The 18,782-nt window shown below is 33.0% G+C and overlaps 1 protein-coding gene across 5 annotated transcripts in view; it reads left to right on the top strand.

The window, feature by feature from the left end:
• LOC126888763 (activated Cdc42 kinase-like) overlaps positions 1-18,782 on the top strand; it is a 1,045,651-nt gene that overhangs the window by 857,114 nt on the left and 169,755 nt on the right. The window lies entirely within an intron of this gene.

Below are 18,782 nucleotides of genomic sequence, written 5' to 3'. Positions count from 1 at the left end.
TAATTAAAACGATCGAAAATATCTACCAGAACAACGCAATAAAAGTAAAAGTAGATGAAAAACTAACTGACCCAATTGAAGCTGGCAATGGGATAAGACAGGGAGATTCCCTGAGTCCTCTTTTATTCAACCTGATCATGGACGAAATAATAAAAAAAGTAAGAACAAAAAAAGGATACCAAATGGGAGAAGAACAACTTAAAATAATCTGCTATGCAGACGACGCAATACTAATCTCTCAAAGTGAAGATGATTTACAACGTATGCTGCACGAATTTAATATAACCTCTAGAAAATTTAACATGTTAATTTCCCCAAAAAAGACTAAATGCATGGTTATAACAGCAGATCTAATAAGGTGTAAATTAGAGCTGGAGGGTCAAATGATAGAACAAGTCATGGAGTTTAAATATCTAGGCATCACACTATGCAGCTACGGAAAGCTCGAAACAGAAGTGGAAGATCAGGTGAATAAAGCAAACAGAGCCGCAGGTTGCCTGAATGAAACAATATGGAGAAATAAAAACTTCGGAAAAGAAGTGAAAGGCAGAATTTACAAAACAGTCATCAGACCAACAATGACATACGCGACAGAAACACGACCTGATACAGAAAGGACAAAAAGAATGCTAGAAACAGCAGAGATGAAAACATTGCGAAAAATCGATGGTACGACGCTGTGGGATAGAGCTAGAAGTGCAGATATACGAAAGAGATGTAAGGTGGACAACATTACTAACTGGGTGAAAAGCAGAAGAGTAGAATGGAACGACCACATAAGCCGAATGACAATAAATAGAGTAGTAAGGACGGCGAGAGACGGTTTCCCAATAGGAAGACGATCAGTGGGAAGACCACGAAAAAGATGGAATGACAACTTACTGGAGGCACATTGAAAAACAGACAGAGTAATGTCTATATAAAAAGAAGAAGAAGAAGAAGAAGAAGAGTTAGACTAACCAATAATAACTCGATCAGTCGATATCTTCTAGCAAGATTAAGGGAATCGGATATGTTAAAGGCAATTAAACTACATCTTGCTTTTCTACACGACCAACCTGCTTCAGTATTTTATGATGAATATACCAACACCAGCGTTAAACTCTTTTTGGCTTCCGAAGGACTGACTACCTACTAAGACTGAAGAACTACGAAAAATTTTTCTAGAATTTAACGATGCCTATGGAATTGGTGCAACTGAGGTGGAAGCTGATCTTGCCGCTTTTAGGTCCTTTCTTCCTTCGGAAAGAATTATACACCTGCAAAAATCAAAGGAATGTCACCGAAATTATTATTCCACTGGCTCTCCAAAGCGAAATTTTTAAACAACCCGACGTGTTCTGAGGGAGTAGCAACCTCAAATCATTTTAGTGATGACAATTTTAGCATGGTTTTGATTAATATTCGTTCTATAAGAAATAAAACTGATGAATTATTTTTGTTTCTAGAGGAATTAGGATTTCCCCCGATAGTTGCGGTTACAGAGCACTGGCTTGAAGTCAACGAGCCTCTTTTTGTAGAAAAATATACCACAGTTGCTAGGTATGATCGTCGAAGTTCAGCTCATGGGGACACCCTAATTCTTTCTACAAATAGTGATTTTTCTCTGGTAACAAAATCTGACTTTTTATTAAGTGAAGCCTTCTTTGAGTTTTCCTTAATTTATAATAGGGATCTTAATATTTACATTATTTGCGTTTATATCACCTGACTCAACCGTGGAACTATTTTTTCAGAACCTGCTAAATTTGTTAGATGACCTGCTCATAAAAGCAGAAAAATTCTTTGCGGGGACTTCAACATTAATTATGCTGCTGCTTGTGCTACCCAAGTGTCCTTGGCCAACATATTTGAATCGTATGGTCTCTCAATGCAAAGATTACGAATGAGATTACATCTAGAAAGGCCTACAAGGATTACAAAATCTACATCTACCATAATCGATTATATTGTCTCAGATTTGTCACCGCTTGACGTCTGCTCTACAGTTATTAATGCGGGACGATCTGATCATGAAGCAGTGTATACGAAGTTTAACATCTTCAGCAAACCCTCCTCGAAAACCCGACGTTTAGGTAGCATTTTTTCGCTCAGAATTTTCGTAGATTCCAAAATTTTCGTAAATTCCAAAATTTATGCTTAACTTCTGAGTGGCATTTTCGTTCTATGGACGTGGATTATAATTTCAGTATTTTTTCTAGATAAGCTTCTCTGTATCTTAAATAGGCATTTCCGTTAATTACAATTAAGCCAAAACATCGCAAACCCTGGGTTACGAAAGGTATCCGCATATCAGCCAAGAATATGCGTTCACTATTATACATCAAGAAATTTACTCAACGTTTCTGTCACAGAATATATCACGAAGTATAGGGCAACGTATATAAAACTTATCAAATCAGCTAAAAAAACCTACTATCAAAATCGTCTGGGAAGCTCTAAAAGTGTTGCAAAAGAAACTTGGTCCATAATAAACGATCTTCGAAATAAAACTCGCACAGCTCAATAATTTTCCCTTTCAAACCCTGAAAGTCTAAACGAATACTTCGTTAATGTGAGTAAAAATATAGCATCACCCATTTTGCCGCAACAACATCCCATTTTCTATCTTCCTAATTCAAAGGTCTCGAATTCATTCTTTATAAGACCAGTCGATAACTCTGAACTGATCCAAACAATCAATAGTGTCAAAAGCAAATCATTCTGTAGTACTGATGGAATATCTATAAAAAATTTCTCAAATCTCACAGAAAATGTGTTGGAAATTCTCGTCTCACGAATTAATGATTCCTTCGAAAAGACAGCCATTTATTCCTCTTCATAAGGGTGGTGAAAATCTAATGCTTGCAACTATAGACCTATTGCCTTACTACCGGTACTCTCCAAAATTATTGAGAGACTCATTAAAACTCGACTTATGTCCTTTCTCGTTGATAACAACATTTTGTCACAAAATCAGTTCGGCTTTTTAATTAATAAATGTACCACTGATGCCATGTTCTCTGTACTACATAAGGTTTACCAAGCACTAAACAATAATCTTTATACTGCCACTGTTTTCTGTGACTATGCCAAAGCTTTTGATTGTGTAAATCATGACAGTTTGATAAAAAAACTCAATTTCTACGGAATTCGAGGTACTTCTTTGAATTGGTTCCAATCCTACTTGGGTAATAGGAAACAACTGAATAGAGCAAATTATACTGACTCAAGTCTCAAAAACATTGTGTGTGGTGTACGACAAGGTTCAGTATTGGGTCCTCTACTTTCCCTTATCTTTATAAATGACATCACTAATTTAAAAATCGATGGAAAAATGTTTCTGTTTGCTGATGATACTAGTATCACTTGGAGCAACTCAACTATTGCAACTCTTCATGCAATTATGACTTCGGATCTACTGACGATAAAAACCTGGTCTGACTCTAATTTACTCTCTTTTAACGTGGATAAGACAGTAGCATTATCCTATAAAGGAGCTTTTCAAAATTTGCCTGTTAATAACAGCCAGATCAATACCGTTGATTCTGTAAAATTTCTTGGTATTTTTTTTAGACAGCAACCTCAAATGCTCCCTTCATATCGATTCGTTAAGTAAGAAACTCGCCTCAGCTTGCTATGCAATAAGATCTGTTTAAAGGTAAATCAATTTAGCATCTTCTAAAATAACATCTTTCGTTGTTCGAGTCTCATCTTCGATATGGTCTTGCTTTTTGGGATTGTAGTAAAGCTACTCAATCTGATGTTATTTTTAAATTGCAAAAAAGAGTAATAAGATATCTGTTTCGCCTCAGAAGAACTACACATTGCAGAAGTTACTTCAGAGGTCACGGAATTTTTTAACACTTCTATCTTTATATATTTTAGAAACGGTTTGCTTAATTCATAAACACCTTCATGTCTTTCCAGCAAAGCCTAATCATCTCTACTCCACCAGAAATTCAACCTTTGATATTTATTTACAGATCCCGTCCACTGTGTTAGTAAATAAATCTATATTATATTCCACAAAAAAACTATACAACCATCTCACATTACAACTTAAATCTGCAACATCTTTCCCAAAGTTCCATAAATTGACAAAAGCCTATCTATCTAAAAGACCATATTATTCAATAAAAGAATTTCTTAATGAGTAATTAAGAAAATTGGATTTCATATGCAGTAGCGTAAACTTATTAGTTCCCAATGTTTTATTTTATTTGTTGTATGTTCAATGTTCAATTTATTTATACATTTTGCAATAGGTATATTGTTTTTGTTTTTGCTTTACTTTAATTATCTTATATACTGAATATTGACGATTTATCTAATTTTAGTAAATTGTGTTTGTTATTGTTATTTTTTGACTCTATGTAAGCTTTGTCCATAAAATTGTAAGATTTTCAGTGACAATAAAGCATATTTCTATTCTATTCTAAATGGTAAATCAAAATACCAATCTATTCAGAGACGTTTTCTCCAAAGTTCTCTAATGATTTGTAGTGATTTATGAACGTGTCTGCAAATTTTCTTAGAGCTTGGGATGATTCATTCTTAACAAACCTTGATTCAAGAATGGCCTTGATATGAGCATGAGTAATGGCTTTCTTGTTCTCGTAGCGCCATAGATGAGGGGGTGGGGTAGATAGGGAACTCTATAGGCCCAAACTGGTCCCGTATTCCAACGCCGTCGATATTTTTGGAAGCCAACTAAGCTTTTCAAGTTGGAAGATTTTTGTAACGATTTGGAAGATCTCTGTAACGTTTTGGAAGATATCTGTACCGTGTTGGAAGCTTCGCTAGGCATATCAAATTCTATAATGTGCACGTTATTAATTTTTAGTTTTTGCAATAAAAATATTTTTATTACAGAAACCATAAAAATAAAAATAATTATTGCAAAAACAAAAAATTAATAACATGCACAAACATAGAATTTAGCATGAGCAGCGATTATATTTAAAAAATGATAAGTATGTATGTATGGACAATGTAAGAACAATAATGAAACCAACAAATGACAGTAATAATTATTATTTATATAAATCTTGACATGAATTCATTGTTTTCATAACATAATGTAAAATAATTATTGTCTTTCTACCTTAGGAATTATTCACATTACCTGGAATCAACTAGGTACAGTTGAGGGAAGAAAAATAATGTATACACTGAAAAAATGTCTATTAATAACTAAAATATGATATGAAACATTCACTTCACTAATCACTTGGGTACGGGATAAAAACTTAATACAAAAATATAAAATTGATAATAAAGCGCATACACAACACAACAATTACAAAATGACGCACTTAATTCAATACAAGACAACGTTCCAACGTTGCCATATTTTATTTAGGAAATATATTGCATGTTTGGCTAAAATCTACTAAATCAAGACATAAAATAATTTAGGTTTTTTTATAATAAAAACAGCAGCTAACTTAACTAGAAATAAATATAACGTGAATGTAAAAAAACCAAACTTTTTTTACATTTTAACAGGGAAACAAAATGACCTAGGTACCTACTTAATTAATTTTTATCAGTTTTATATTTAATATTTTTATATAATATTTTGTCATCCATTGATTTTAACATATGCATGTCTGGATCAAATTTGGTACAATTCCCAACCTCATTCATACCTTCTTTGACAAATAATCATGAAAATACATTTTTTCTACAACCGTGTTAAAAATGCAATTTTTAGCACTCCATACAAGAGTTAAAAATGCTACTTCAAGGCACTAGTGCTTTAAAATATTTAAGGCACTGCAGTTCGTATTGACCGAATGAATATATGGCAATTTGATGTAATGTCAAAAAAATATAAAAATGGAATGTCAGTCAAGTTCAAGTAAAAGTTTTTGTAGATATTGTCCTGTAATTACGTTTGTAGAAAAAATATTGTATGCTATGCGTGTTAAAAAGTACATTTTTAAAGCACTCATGTGAATTGCAGAACTCGCTTCGCTCATTCTGCAAACTTTCACATGCGTGCCTTAAACGTGTACTTTTAACACTTAGGTATATCATAAATAACTATTTATTCAAAAGTTTATTGCGATCATCAGTTGTAATACGGTTAAAAACGGAAAAAAATCTTTCTCATTTTACGTTAATAGAAACGGGTAAACACATTATTTTTGCAAAGTTACATTTTACATACATATTTTAGTTTTCCGTCGTTAGCTTAATTTTAATAGCCTCACCGAATGTCAAAACTCTTCGTTATATAAATATTACCCGAAACACTACTGCACTGCTGCTTGAAACAAGAAAGTTTGGTATTAGACTCCAGTTTCATTTCTCTAATATCTGTATTCATACCTACGTCCTGAATCTTATTTTCGGTAATGACATTATGAAATTGTAACAAAATGTCAAATGTAAATACTATTAAAGAGTTAATTTCATTTTAGTCATAATGCATAGCACAGAAAATGTTGGTATACTGTGATGAGCGCGCTAATAACCGGCAAAATAGCTCAAAAGATGGAAAACATAATACATTGCGAAACAAAAAGAGATGAAACTAGTGGAGGTGGAAATTATCGTTATAAACGTCTAAAATACCATTACATTACATAGTTTCCCACATTTAGACGTATCAGAGGTATGACAACTGTCACTGTGATAGTAGAATTTTATAAAATACTCCTGTCACAAAAGAGATGCCGCAAACCAGTCCATGAGATCTTGTCGTCAGGAAGCGCGGAAAGTAGACTCACTCTATGTTAATATATACCTCTATGTGTCACAGAGGTCTGCAGGTGGAAAACTATGTAATGTAATGTTAATTAATACGTTTATAACGATAATTTCCACCTCCACTAGTTTTTGTTTCGCAATGTATTATATTTTCCATCTTTTGAGCTTTTTTGCCGGTTATTAGCGTGCTCATCACTGTATACCAAAAACCTACTAAAAAATATTGCCTACTAGAATTAAAAAAAAATATATCAAAAATCTATCCAAAAAGTAGAAATCTGCTGAATGTGGCAACGCTGTTACAAAATAAACACAACTGTCCAACTCGAAATTCAATTGTCAAATATTCTTCTTCTTGTAATTAGCCTTGTACCACATATATTAGCGATCCACATTATGTGTCGCCATCTCTAATTCCGGAAGCTCACTATATATATGGAACCAATTTTTTCCATTGAGTTCGCAGGGCATGCGTAGCGCCCAGTTAGTAATTGCCATGCGACATCGTAGGTTGCTGCAGTTGCAGAAAGGGACTTTATGATTTGAGCTGCTTCGCATTTTAAACTGCCTTTGAGGTAATAGATTTTCTCAATGTTTTGAATATTAGAATTTTTATCAATTAATAATTCAAAGGTTTCTTTAAAGGTTACCCAAGTTTCGTAGCTTCTTTGAAATTCACGTAAAGGAATTGGGGGTAAATAGGTATTTACATGATGATTAGGAGAAGTGATTGAAGAAGACTCTTCTCTCTTCATCTCTTTCATCTTCTTGAAGATTTATTTCAGGAAGATCATTTATTAAACAAAGCTGTTCAATCTCACATTGTATTTTTTCATATTCTATAGGAACATTTTTTACAGTATCTAAACGAGTTTATAAGTCAATACGGCTGGTGCATGATAACGGCGTAACGCAATTTTTAACAAGGTTATCGAATCTGGTTAAGGAGGGGGTATGGTTTGAAATCAACATATCAAGTACATTTTTGTGAATTTTTTTCGAAGCTATGGTACAAATATTTTATTTTTAAATTATATAAGCATATTAAGTACAATTCAAAGAATGCTTAGAAAAAAATCCAATCCAAAATATTGGAAAATGAGCCATTGGTGACAAATTTTGACAGGCAGCTCACAAAAGAATGGATTTTGCGGTGGACATCAGAACTCATCACTCGATCATACGAAACAAAAAAATCAAAAAGATTTAATAAGCTTATGAGTTTCACGAGGTCACAACGTCGAGTTTTTTTATTTTTAATGGTTTGTGAATTTTTGGTATCACTCAGAAATCAAAAAAATGAAATTTTTGGTAAAAATTTTGTGAAAATCAACAGACTTATTATTGTTGAACAAAAAATAAGCAAAAAAAGAAAAATATCTCGACGTTGTTACCTCATGAAATGCCCAAAGAAAATATGTGCAAAATATCAGGTAGATCGGCCCAGTAGTTTTTCAGTTACAATGTCCACCGCATTTGAAAAAGCAGTTTTGAGAAAAATGCGTTTAAAGTTTTGACAACTGCATCTTCATCTTCTTATTTTTCTGCCAAATCGTAAAGTGATGCACATTGGAATATGTTTTTTAAATCGAGGAGTAATCTACAAAAGAGAAGGCGAACAGTTGTATAACATTTCTCACTACGCTCAAGCGTGCTGGCGCGAAGCCGCGGCAACGTGAGTCGAAGGTAGGGATATTCAACACCCTGTATCTCTGGTAATTTTACTCCGATTATTTTGAAATTTTCAGAGAGTATTCTTGGAAGTATGCACTTTTATTTGAAATAACAAAAAAATTAAATATTTCAAACCATACCCCCCCTCCCCTCTTAAAGAAGCTTTAATTATACCACGACGAGCTACCAAATACTTAGCATATTTTTAAAGTGTTCTTCTGCCGTGGTTCGACTAATTTAAAAACGTTGCACAGTAAGTGTTAAATCGAAATATATAACTTAAGTGGATGGCCCTGTTTATCAGGTACGCCTATGGCAATTAAATTTAGATTCGGTATTACTATTTTTATAAAAATGGTTTGGATACGACTATGGTGAGACAAAATTAAAATATTTAAATTAATCTTAAAAAGTTTGGTTGCGCCTATGGTGAGGCAAAATAAATTAAAATATTTTAATTAGCTCTTAAAGAATGTGGTTGCGCCTATGAGCCATCCCATGATTATAAGATCACAGTTAGTTCTGATGAAATACCTTTTAGTGATACACCATTATTTCTTGGTAGCATTCTAGAAAGTAATATATGGGATGAAAATGTTACTAAAGTCTGCAAAACAATGAATAAGGGTTAATATGCGATCCGTCAATTGAAAACTCTATTTAATACTAACCAATTGATAAGTGTGTACTATGCATTGGTTTATTCATATATGGCCTACAATGTTGTCTTGTGGGGAAACTCTAGGAACTCTTCTAGAGTTTTTATAACTCAAAAGAGAATTCTTAGATTGATATTCAATATTGATAATAGACAATCATGTCGTAAATATTTTATTGAACACAGACTGTTGACTTTCCAGCTTTATATATAAGTGTATTATTCACGTCAAACTAAATTTCAAAATTTTACCCTCAACTCTGACTTTCATAATTACCCGACAAGACACGGGAGGTTGATAAGCGTGTGTAAACACTCCACAACTAGTTTGGGCAGATTATCGGAGAATAGGCCATTTTTGAGAAAAGTTATTTACCAGCAACTTTATTGCTGGAATCGAATCTTATATTTGTATATATTAATAACTAGCTGACCCGGTGAACTTCGTTGCACCGTATGTACCTTATGGAATTAGATAATGTGTCATAATTCAATAACTAAAAATTAACGGAACCAAAACAATATTTAAAAATATTACGTATGAAAAAAGTTGAATCTTCCATGTGCAAAACATGTAGACAATGAGCCGGGATAGGTAGAATTTGCTAGGCAGTTTGGGCAGCATATATAGACAGCACACTGTCTATAACTTGAATAGTAGAAAACATAATATGAGTATTATGCCGTCACTTTTTAGTGGCACATGCATCGACGCAATGTGGTTCCAAATGCTGAAAACGTGGTCTTAAACCTTTAAAAGCGTATATGGTTCATACACTTCGGATTTACCTTCGCACTTAAGGCTTTTTGGCATCGCTGATTATCAATCTGACATTTCTTTTAAACAAAATGGCGGATCCAAAATGGAAAATATTTAAAATATCAATAAAAGCACAATATTTTTAAAAATTCAGTAATTTAAGGTCGCTCATTACAAATCTGACATTTTTTTTTAAATAAATGACGGATCCAATATGGCGTAAATAAATTCAAAATTTTTATTTTAAGCGCATATTTTTTTGAAATGTTATATTATAAGAAACCCTTAAAATTGTTGATTACGCATATATTTTCGGTTTGAAGTACAACTTTCAAAACGTTTTACTTATGTACAACCGCCAATACATATTTCTGTTATGTAGAACCGCCACAGAATTATGTACTTATAACTGTACAAAATTTTAATCATTTTAACTATGCATACGTATTTTTACTGTTTATGTATTAACAAATTTTATGGACTCGTTGTTAATCAATCTTAAGTCAAATTACATCTTACATACTTGAAAAAGAAGGATCTGCTTTACAGCGATAAAATTGATAAATTACAAAACATTTTACAGCGTTTGCAATACACGCGTTCTTTTTCACTTTCACTGTCGGCCAAGATAACGTCGTACATGATTCACTTGTCCCTGAGATATGAATAAGAATACATCCGGTATGATTTTTATACCTGCGTATTACTACTCTACGATAGTATGTGAAAAAAAAACTGTAAACATGAAAATATCTAGATAGGACTTTTTTTATCTCATGATTACGTTTTCAGCATTTGGCACCACTGTGCGACGTGACACAATGTCCCCAGTCCCAGAATTCATTAAAAAAAACTTGGCGCAATCTTAATCCACCACCATCAAACATTTATATTTAATTTATACTTAAAAATTTTATATATTAATTAATTATGAAAATAACAACAAAATAATATCGATCACAATTTAATCTAATGGCACTGTAGATGACAATCTCATTGGAAATTTAACACGCTTAAATTGAATTGGCATATCTGATATATTTATATTGAGTACACTTGTCCATTTACTTTAGGTAATTACGCATATCTTTAAAGTAAAAAGTAATTAGATAAAAAAGATCAAGGCAGGTTTTGTTTATATTTGATTCAGAGTTGGACCACCATCTCCATATAGCTATTTCAGCATCCTTATGCCTCATCGGTGAAGCTCAGAAGTCTCAACTAGAAGTCTAAAAAGTAATTGGTCACCAACGGTCGAAGATAAAAGTAGTCAGTCTGCCTTGGATTGCCTGTAAATATTCGCACCAAGGTGTGTTGAATAGATTGAGACATTTATCAATCGGGGTGCATGTTGCGGTTTGTTTGAGTCTATGTAAAATAGTGGTAGGTACTTGTGAGAATAGTTAACGCTCGTGCAAAGGTACCAAAAGCATCCACACGATTAACCGCCTTGAAACATTCGGTGAGTGCAGTTTTGGGTGGATTTATAGCACGATCAATCACTGGTCTTGTTCATGAAATACACGCGCTGATCTATTTCAAGATAAACGGCTAAATGAATAACTGCTGAATCTCGTTCATGAATTTTTATTTTATAGTTTTTGTTAATTGGATTAACATTCATATTGGCATTTTCAACTTGAGACACAGCCGTATTATATTGCCTTTCTTCACATACTTGCAAAAAAGTATTTGATGGTCTTCACCTAACTGAAGAACTCAACATTAATATGAGCACTTAATGTCTCGCTCAGCAAAGGCTAATGTGGTACCAACCAACGATTGTCAATGCCAGTGTCTTATTGATATTTTTAATACCTACATGAAACTATCGAATAATCTATGAATCCTGTGTCTTGTAACAATATAAAAAAGCATTTCGTCGGTAGCCCCATCTGCTCTCCACATTATACCTCACATTATCGATCTCTTTAGGTGGAGTATGGCAACACTGACACTTGAAAATGTCATAAAATTAAAGAATTAATATTTTGTTCAATTTATGTCCAAAAGTTAAACTGTAGCATTTTTCTTCCATGAAATTTGCCGGTCGTTCTATACGTGTGCTCAGAATTTTTGTAAAGATTACGATTCGTGAGTAAAAATTCCGCTTGGAGATACCAATTTTTTGAATATTTTGTAAAATTAAAAAAATTATATTTCGTCCAATTTACGTAGAAAAGTTAAACTGTTGCACTTTTCATACAAAAAACCTGTGTTCAGAATATTTTTACAGCTTGCAATTCGTGAAAAAAGAGATATATTTATAAAATTTCGCAGAATTAAAAATTAATATTTTGTCCAATTTGAGTCCAAAAGTTAAACTGTTGAACTTCTCTTTTATGAAATTTCCCGCTCGTTCTTCTTCTGTGCTCAGAATTTTTCTACGGCTTACGGTTCGCTATTTCGGAAACGGATTGCGCTAGAGAGAAAAAATAGTATCGTTCTGTTCGGAATTCAGCAGGGAGTATACCTGCCAAATTTCATAAAAATAGGTAAAATCGTTTCGGAGGAGTATGGCAACAAAGATGTAAAATATTTGAATGGCTATTAAAAAATAACGGTTGAAGATAAAAAAAGTGAAAATTTAGGATTGTGGATTCTAAATCATACAAAATTAGGAAAAAACGGTTTGTCGAGAAATTAAAAAAATATATCAGGGGGGCAAGCCCCCTTATGACGTACGGGCATGAAAACAGCTATGCCTATTCCCAGTCCGGTAGAATACACGTAAAATTTCATCAAAATCTGTTCAGTCGTTCTCGAGTTATAAATGGTGTAACTAACATAACTCGACTTTCTTTTATAATATATAGATATAGGTATGCAAAGTCCGCAGATAGTGTGCTACTTTTTTTTATAAACAAAATGGCGCCCGAAAATCGTATTTTTTCAATTTTTGCTCTATAACTCCAAAGATTGTAACTTTACACCAAAAACCCCCTAATAAAAATTCACTGCAATTAAACTCTGAATAGAGACGTGTTTTTCCCGATTTACCCCGACGAAAATTTTTCACCGGAAAATGCGGGTTTTCCAACAAAATCTTTAATTTTCAACTAAAATTTTAGATAAGTAATTGTTTATAAATAATTAAATAACTTGGTAATATAAAAGCTCTTTTCGTATAGAGTATAATTCCAGAAGCCGATGGAAATTGAATGAACAGTTTAGCAGCAATTGAATTGTTAATTAAAAATTTACGGTCGCTATAATAACCACAATAATTATGACACAAGAGTAACTATGGTTTTTGTATAAAAAGATATCGTACCTATCTAATGTACTTTACAGAATTAAAATTGGACTATTTAGGCGGCCTCAGGAATATTTTAAAATTATAAACAATTTTTTGGCTTATAAATTGTCGGTCTAGACGGTCCAGTTGGCAAAGGCGCAGTCGATCGACAAGTTTAGTGGTTTGCGATCGATGGTTCGAGCCTCAGCCAGGTCAAGAAATTATTAAAAGGCCAACGCCGTAGTATAAAACTCATTAGAGTCTACGGCTTGGTCTGGAATAAACTGGCGTCTGATCGGCCTATGGAGGAGCGGTACGGCAAGGGATAAGGGCTTGCGGCTTGGTGATACTCCGCCATAGATCCCTACCGAAGGGCGTTGACGCCTAAGAACGGTGTATATACATACATACACCTTTCTATTTCGGTCCTCTTTCTCCACACCAATCTTCATATCTTTAAAATACTCGATAACATATATTATTATAATAAAAACTATCGATATTATGAGTGAAAATTGCCAAAAATAGCAAAATTCCAATCAAAAATTAGGTTGGAGAAAATGTAATCTCAAAGTTCAAAATCGGTATACGTTAAAAAAATGCATTTTCTCGGCTTCCCATGGAGCAATTTTCCTCATTATTTTTTTGTTCCCAAGTAACTCGAGTAAAGCCATCTAACTAACGCATTATTAAATGCCATAGTTGCTTTTGTTTTGTTATAATAAATTAATTTATTTACTATAACAAAAATTTTTAATTTGTTTATATAAAGATTGTTTAAATAAGTATACAGCTTTCAAATGAGAATATTTGTGTTTTTAACGTTAAAAGGTACACTTGTAGTAAGTTTATCTAAAAAAAGTCTACAACTGAAAAAAATATGTAGTTTTTTTTCTTATAAATAAATTAATCTATTATAACAAAACAAAAGCAAGTCTGACATTTGATAATGCGTTAGTTAGATGGCTCTACAGAGCAACAAGCGAGAGGTGGCGGCTGACCTTCTCGTATTCTGCATTTGATGCTGTGTATTTTCGCTCAAGGTCACGCGCCAGCACTGGCTTGTCGGATAGTACTCGAGTTACTTGGGAACAAAAAAAAGAATGAAGAAAATTGTTCCATGGGAAGCCGAGAAAATGCATTTTTTTAACGTATACCGATTTTGAACTTTGAGATTACATTTTCTCCAACCTAATTTTTAGTTTTGTTTAATTGGAACGTACACAAACGTTTGGGGGGTTTAAAGGAACAAAATCCCCATAAAATTTTTATGTAAATATATTAAAAAAGAAGCCGCATCTGAATAAAAACTGGCTTGTCGAAAAAATACTGAGAGGCAAAAAAGTTTTAAAAACGTTGTGGTTAAATAATGGTACCACAAGAATGAATTAATTGGAACGTACACAAAAGTTTGAGAGGGTTTAAGGGAACAAAACCCCCATAAAATTTTTATGTGGTGGACAAATTTCACTATAATTTTGTTTTAAGATGTTCCTGCCATAAGAATGATACATGTCCATTTTCAATAAAAAATTTCTAATAGTTTTCGATATATTGAAAAAATATCGATTTTCATTTTGTAACTTCAAAGGGCTGTAACTTTTTTTATGAGCACATTTGTACTAAGGTAAGTTAGGTTCAATCGAACCAGTTTTGACCCCAGAATATGTGGTATAATTTATGACCAATCTATTCGGGACACCCTGTATATCATTAACACCTATTTTAAGTGTCGTAGGTATCTGCTCGTTTGGGTAAATAAAATGCTGGCTAAATCTTATCCCGTTTAATGACAAGCGAAGAATATGAAAATCCACTAATTAATATCTCGCAGCGTCAGCCAAGCCCGTTTTGTTTGCAATGAGCGTTGCCATGGGACTAAGGCCCGGTGTTCATGAGCGGACACAGGACGGAACGGCCGCCGCATGGAGGCCGTTCCGTCCAACAATTACTTTCATGGACATAATGCAGAACGGAAGAAAACACAGCGTGACACAGCAGTGAATAATTTAAAATAGACGCTATTGTTTGTTCGTCCGCTATAACTGTTCCCATATAAGTCAAAACATAAATAGTCGAGGAAATGAAGCATTTTGGCTCGCATTTTTTTCGTCCAGCATGGATTTACTTGAAATTTTCACAGAAGGTAGGGAATAGTCCAAGGATTATTTTCTATATCATGTCGCTGTACGCTAAAACCTTGGGGGTGGTTGCCACCCCATCTCGGAGGCGGCAATTTTTTATTACATTTTAACTATGTGAATCGATGTAAAAAGTAATTCCAAGAAAAAAATGTGTTTTACATTTTCTTCGTAAAACTAATATTTTTCGAGTTATTCGCGCTTGAAAGTAACAGTTTTTCGATGAAAAAATCGACTTTTTTAGAGGGTTTTTTGAGAATACCTCGAAAAATATGCATTTGATCAAAAAAACTGCAGATATCAAAATTGTACCTTTTAGTAATAAAAACCAAATTCTTTGTCTGTAATATCTAAGACGAACACAAACCGAGATACGGCCTGTTAAAGTTAGCTTTTTTCGTCAAATGCATAATTTGAAATATTCAAAGTAAAATAACGGAAAAACTTTGCATTTTTCGAGGAAAACTTAAATAATCTTTTTTCAAGTACACAGTTAGGCCTTTCAAAAAATAATAGTAAAAAGTTTCTAGCCTGAAAATTAGGCGACTTATAATCAAAAAAAGGTCGGTACCTGCTTTTCTCTATGAAAAAATCAGTGAAAACAATCCCTTAACTACCTTCCTAATTAAAAATTGGTCTTCACCTTTCTGTAATTCCTTTTATATTTGTATTATCAATACACTCAAGATGTTTGACCTATTTAAAAGGCCTAATTTTAGAAAAATTGGAGTTTAAAGAAAAATAATTTTTTTGGAATTTCCTATTTTTCACCTTTTACTTCAAAATATCTCCGAAAATACTGGAGATACGAAAAAAATTATAGATAACTAAATTGTAGCTTTTTTAACAACTAAAATTCTCTTGTGCATAGATTTTCATTACAGTGAACAGTTAGCGAGATATAGCTGTTTAAAACCTCTATTTACGAGCAAAGATCCCCTTATTCGAGCCCTTTAAACCCACCCTAATTAAAAACTAAGGGATCTTACGAAATTTAGTTTACACAGTCTTCAAAAATCCTACAAAGTCATTTTTGAATAAACTTTTTATCGCCAAAAATGAAGGAGTTATGTTTATAAAACGAATTTTGTTTTCGAAAAATTCGGATAGTCCGCTTATGGATAATTTTCAATGTATGTATAATACCACAGAACCGGTTTTTATACTGGAAGATGACTAAAAAACTATTTGTATTTGTATTTGTACATATTTGTAAATTCGTATTTTTCTGTAAATAAATGTTTTTGTAATTCTTTAATTCTACTTTTTTTCTGTATAGATCTATTAAAATATCTACTTATAAAAACTGTAATGTTATTAAGGGTGGTTTTTCAGGGTTGAAATATTATGATATTATATCCTAAAGTATAAAACAATCATTATTTAACCAATCAAAACCAAATTTTACCCATATGAAAGTTTACAATGTTTTTATATAATTTTTGACAATAAGGGGTAGTTTACACCACTAAAAATAATCAACGCCCTTAAGCATGATATAGAATATGAAGTACAGTGTGAGATAATCCTAATCCCAAATTTTTATGTAAATCGATGCAAGCCGAAATTATTCTTTTAGGATAAGTAATTTTTTTATATATAGCTCCAACAAGGGTGGTTTTAAGGGTTGAAATATTATGATATTATATCTTAAAGCATAAAACAATCATTATGTAACTAATAAGAACCAAATGTTGACAATATTAAAGTTTAAAATGTTATTTTATAATTTTTTACAATTAGGGGTAGTTTTTACCCTTAAACAACCAAAAGCGTACAACGGCTCAATATAGAAAATGAACTAGAGTGTGAAATGAGCCTAATCCCAAATTTTTGTACAAATCGATGTTGGACGAAAAAATTGCGAGGTTTTGCCATTTTTTCAGCTTCATTTCCTCGACTAAAAGTGAAACGAACGTCGATGTGTATATACATTTTGTATACTGTATACTATATACTACACACATCGGCGTACGTTTCACTTTATGTTTTGACTTAATTTGTTTGAAAACCAATCGTGACTCATGGGAAAAGTTATAGCGGACGAATAATATTATCCAGAAGCTGTCCATCCAATCCAGATACTGTCAATTGTCTAGAAGCTCCGAAGCAAAAGCACAGCAAAAGTATTAGTGGTCGCTAACCGCAAGTGTCACACGTCCAAATAGGCGTGGACAACTGCACCTACTCAAGCGCCGCGCCAACTTCACTTATGTTTAATTCTCGCAACAGACTTGATTAGAGAAAATTATCGAATTTCAATTAGAGTAATTTCAGAAAATGTTGGTGTGGGTATATTATTCTGTTCTGTTTGTGAACAAAGGTTAGTTACAGCAAAGTTTGGGCGGAATGGAATCCTTGCCTTTTGTCAGAGGACCAAAAAATCATGAGAACGGGTTTATCTTTGCAAAATCTTACGGAATATAGGAAAAACGGTAATGACGAAATACTTTCTTTCTTTTAACGATAATTTGCTGGCGACTAATTTTGCTGTTATTATTTTAAACCAACCAGTAAGCTGTCATTGATGCAATGGAAATACGCAAGTTATCCGCCACCGAAGAGTTTAACACTAGAAAGTCTGGCTTAGCATACCTACCTAGAAAGCCGGAAGGGATCATTTTGGCCCCACGTTCTTTAATCGATTAAAACTCAGTTTAAAGAAATTAAATCTATTCTAGACGGTAGAATCTAATTTTATTTTTTACTTTTATTGTTTAACACATTCGCTGCCCATCAAAAACATTCGGAACACCATACAATTTGCAGTTTTTGATATTTGCCACACATTGCCTTGTTACAACCGTGGCAATGATTGGAAGTATGATTTCCTTTACAAAATATTTTCAACTGATATTTTTTTCGTTTTTGGATAGTAACAGTTTTAGTTGTTGGTAGACCTGGTGTTGCTAGACGTAGTTCCAGATTTCGGGAGACAAGGTATGGGGGGGCCCATAATTCTTCACACAGTCGAAGAATAAACTTACGAAAACTGAGTCTACTTCCAGTTATTTCTTTATAAATAATCCATGCATTTATTGCTTCCAAGTCAAGAGTATTATAAAACACGTACATAGGCCATCGTCTTGAAGTTACTTTTGTAGTATAAAGACGCGTCATTTGGTCCTCTACACCAACAATTGCAGCTTTGTGTTCACTTGTGTTCGCCAATAATTGTATATTTATTACGTAGATGATCAGTACCAGTATAAGGGTAACCATTTACAATAAACATACATAAATATAATTTTATCCATTCGACAGGAATTTGAAAGAAAGGATCGTCGAATTTCCCAGAAAACGATAATAACTTACACGGGGCCAATTTAGCCCCTTTAGACTTCTATGGTAGATTTGTTAAAAAAACATTAAATAAATTTAGTAAACAATATTTTTTTGTTTTAAATAACGCTTTGTATCAAAATATTAAAAGTCATAAAATATGAAAATATTATTGCCTCAAATAAAAAACTACAATAACTTTAAATCGCAACAGGGCCCAAATTGGCCCCTCAGAATTTCTAGTGTTAAAGCTCAACCTTCTTCAGACATGGTCATATATTTTTTTTCGACCATGAATGTCCCTTGCTCATGAGTTTACAAAACCTACAT

The sequence above is a fragment of the Diabrotica virgifera genome, chromosome 7, assembly GCF_917563875.1.
Source record: "Diabrotica virgifera virgifera chromosome 7, PGI_DIABVI_V3a".
Lineage (NCBI taxonomy): Eukaryota > Metazoa > Arthropoda > Insecta > Coleoptera > Chrysomelidae > Diabrotica > Diabrotica virgifera.
Note: the sequence above shows the minus strand (reverse complement) of the source record. Positions and strands in the feature narration are given on the sequence as shown.